Genomic DNA, 4,211 nt, shown 5'->3' on the forward strand with positions numbered 1-4,211 from the left:
TTAATTAGAATGTAACAGGAAGTCTCACTGGAATGGTTCTAAAAAAATTCATATCACTAACTATATTCAGCATGAATACGTTATCATAATCCACTGTTTCTTGTTAGTAAACTTTTTTTTTTTTGTTGCATGCATTATTCTTCTGACATAGAGGTAATCAGCCTTTTTCACCCTACATGCCACACACTAAAAGCATTCTGCAGTTGTTGAGACCCCAAGTCACAGGTCCCACTTGTGTGACTGTGAGGAGCTGGGCTGTTGCAGTTGGAGGGAGGTGATAATGTCACCAAATCTGTAGTGACCCACAGGGGCCAGTAACAGAGTCTAGATTTCACTTCCACAGCCCTTCTGCCTCTCTCCTCTCCCAGATGTCACAGTCAGCTTATCCAACCACCTCTACACCAGCACAGCCCATCAGATGTCATATTGGAAGTAGTCATGAGCAACTCAAAGCTCAGTGGGTTGGCTACCAGTGAAACATGGAGTAGGATTTTGGAAATAAAAAGCACAAAGACAAAAATGCACTGTTGCTACTGAATAAAACAGAACATACTATAAGAAACGGTGTTCCAAGTATTCTGTATTGCCATAAATAACCTTTAAGTAACTAGATTGCATTTTATGTACTTCACTACTTCTTTATTTAACTTTTTCTCTGTAGAAACAGACTGGACCATTTAATCAGCTATGAATCATTGTTAAGAGGTGTAATTCCAGTACATAGCTGTGGTAAAAGAGCATTATGGGAGACTGTGAGAAAAACTAATTAAAAAGTCAAACAAATTATACAGACTTTTACATTTTAGTCATTAATTAAATTATCCTATAGAAAGTCATCCAAAGGAAAAGAGATAGAGCATTTTATTAATAGCATCTTCTTATTAATGAGATCCAAGGAACTTGGACTCGAAAATGAAATCAATACTGTAACCTTAACTGCAAAAATTATTCACAAGTTCCAATTAAAGGTAAGTTGTTGATTTAGGGGCATTTAGGTTATGGCATCTCCTTTCTCTGACTATTGTAATCTATATTTGTACGTTTAGGGTGATTTAATAGGTGTGATATATTAATATAATTATAGATCCACTTGGGGAATGGTTTTGAACTAAGATAAAATTGTCAGCTCACATATGACTACAATCAAATTTGATACAGTCTACATGAAAGTAGTGAAAAGAAGAAGTGAAGAACTTTTTCAAATTTATCAGTGTACACAGAATAGAAACAATCTATTAATAAAGACAAAAAGCAAAAGCGCCTAAAAAATGTACATGTTCATCGTATTTCCATCTCGACTTTATCAAAAAAGGAAAAATATCGGCAATGCAGGAACCTGTCATTCATGTAGTACTGAATGGCAGTTCCTTTGGTAACTGAAAAATAGGTCAGATCATACAGAATAATACTTTATCTGCAATTTTTGACATTCAAAGTATCTGAGAAGTTTCAAAACTAATACTGAAGCTTATTATTCAGCAACAAATAGAATATAATATATATATAATCGGATATAAAAGAGTATTCTAATGTTGAATAGGGCAATTACAAGTCACATCTTCTGGGACAAATCTTACTTAAGACATGCATTTTGTCACTAATTTCAGTAACTTGAATAGGTACCATGGATATATGAAAAATATACTTATGCATTTACATCTTTCACTGGTATGTATGGGAGAAAAATATACTAACGCTGAGTGCATTCTACTCACTAATTATTTGTTGAAAACACTGATTAATAGGTCTTATCACATCATGCTTTTCAAAATAAAAGACAAAGATCCTATAATGAGGTTTTTTTAAATGACTTTATTGAGTAAATAACAGCCATTTCCAGAAATGCAAAAAAGCAAACTCTTTTGTAAAATTCTTATTGTGTCTCATACCGTATTTGTCTTTCTATCCTTCTTTCTGAACGCTGTGTTACTCTTCAGTCATTCAGAATTTGAAGTGTACGTAAGCTGAAGGAAAAGTCAGGTTCCTACTCTGCCCGATAAATAACCTCATCATCTGCTACTCTGAATATTTGAGAAGATTATGAACCAGTCAAAAATTGGTCTAAAGCTGTTATGTGAGGACTGCTCTGAAAGTAATGCCTCCTGTTTTATTATGTCAGCCCACAAAATCAAGGGTGGATGTTGGCAGTACGGCAGTAGAGATCGAGCCTTCTCACCAATATTCCATTTGTTGCCATGTGGCAGATGGCAGCAGAGGGACAGTCTTACACAATGGCATCTGACATGGACGTGTGTAAGAAAAAAAGGTGTGTCACTGGATTCTTTCATGAGTAAAAACTGGCACCCATTGACATTTGTTGTGGATGTGAGCACAGCGAGGTGATGGGTGTTGTGTATCAGTTGTGGTAATAGCAACAGAGGGGTCACCTCTGCTAGTGCAGGTTTTTACACGTGCAGAAAAAATGCATAGCTAATGTTGGTGACTGTGCTGGAAAATAGTGTTCTGTAGGTGAGAATTTCTTCAATCATATAGTGCTATTGTGCTCACTGTATCTGTTGTAGTTTCTATGGAAATTAATAGCAGGTATTGTTTTTGAAGCAACTTACAGAGAATTCTTTGGTATGGCTTTTCTTTCCTACCCAGTTATCATCTGTTATGCTGGCATCAGCACTGTGGAACTACAAATAGCATGAGCAAGGAAGATTTGTCTGCAAGGCTACAAATTGCATTCTTCTTTCTTTTTTTTCCACGTAGCAGAACGAGATTTTTTAGTGATTAATGAACAGACATTATGTCTTATTTTTAAAAAAAATCAGTGGTTCTTCTATGATAGGCTTTTTTAAAATTAATTCTATAGCAATAGACTTCTTTCTGTATTGTGTACTTTAAGTAATCTACTGGTACTTAAATGTTAAATTTATAAAGATGAAAATGCCCTTTTACATCTAGGGCTTAAAAATAAAAAAAAAGATGTAGAAAAATAGTTGAAGGAGTTTTTAAAAGCTATGTTAATTTAAAGGCAAAGAAAGAAAATAACCCATTAAAAGGACAGCAAAAACATCATCATAAAATCATAAAATCATAAAATGGCTTAGGTTGAAGAGGGCATTAAAAATCATCTGGTTCCAACCTTCCTGCCACGGACAGAGATGCCACCTGCTAAATCAGGCTGTCCAGGATCCCATCCAGCCTTGCCTTGAATGTCTCCAGGGATAGGGCATCAGCAACCTCTCTGGACAGCCTGTGCCAGTGCCTTACCACTCTCTGAGTAAAAAATTTCTTACTAACATCTAACCTAATTCTTCTCTCTTTTAGTTTAAAGCCATTCCCCCTTGTCCTATCACTGTCAGTGTAAAATATTGGTCACCCTCCTACTTGTGAGCTCCCTTCTAGAACACCACAGTGAGGTCTCCCCAGAGCCTTGTCACCTTGTCTTTTCCAAGCAGAACAAGCAGAAATCCCTCAACGTTTCTTCATAGGAGAAGTGGTCCAACCCTCTGATCATCTTTGTGGCCCTCTGGATCCATTCCAATGGATCCATGTCTTTCCTGTGCTGGAGGCCTGAGGCCTGGACACGGTACTCCATATGGGGCCTCAAATGGGCACAGTAGAAGGGAAGAATCATCTCCCTCACCCTTCTGGCCACTCAACTTCTGAAGCAGCCCAGAATACTATTCGCCTTCCAGGCTGCAAGAGCACACTGCTGACTCATGCCCACCTTTTCATCCATCAGGACCACCAGGTCCTTTTCCACAGGCCCACTCTCAATCAGTTCTTCTGTATTTGTATCTGGGATCACCTCAACCAACATGCAACATGTTGCGCTTGGCTTTGTTAAATCTCACTAGGCTCTTGCATGTCCACTTATTGAAATGTCCAGGTCCCCCTGGATGGTGTTCCTCCCTTCTAAACTCATCTTAAACTGAGCAAAGAAGTTCATGCATGCAAAATATTTTGATCATCCATTACTGTGTGCGAGTGCTTTTAAGTCTGTACACAATATAAAAACAAAGCAACAAATATTATATTTGTATCCTCAGCAAGTATAAGCTGAAGCAGCTTAGAAAAATCAGTTCTGTGCAAAAACATCATATGGATGCATTTGATCCTAGAATGCTATTAGAAATCTAGGATTCTCTGTATGTGTACTTTGAAAAGTTACTCTTGATAAAAAGTACCCCTTCCTTACTGTCACTGAAATTATGAAAACTAATAAAGTGGCAGCATTTTATTACTGTGCACACAGTTAA

The 4,211-nt window shown here is 37.2% G+C and overlaps 1 protein-coding gene across 2 annotated transcripts in view; it reads right to left on the reverse strand.

Annotated features, from left to right (window-relative positions):
• Positions 1-4,211, reverse strand: part of NFIB (nuclear factor I B) — a 177,725-nt gene that overhangs the window by 21,844 nt on the left and 151,670 nt on the right. The window lies entirely within an intron of this gene.

This window comes from Meleagris gallopavo, chromosome Z (assembly GCF_000146605.3).
Source record: "Meleagris gallopavo isolate NT-WF06-2002-E0010 breed Aviagen turkey brand Nicholas breeding stock chromosome Z, Turkey_5.1, whole genome shotgun sequence".
In the NCBI taxonomy this organism is placed as follows: Eukaryota; Metazoa; Chordata; class Aves; order Galliformes; family Phasianidae; genus Meleagris; species Meleagris gallopavo.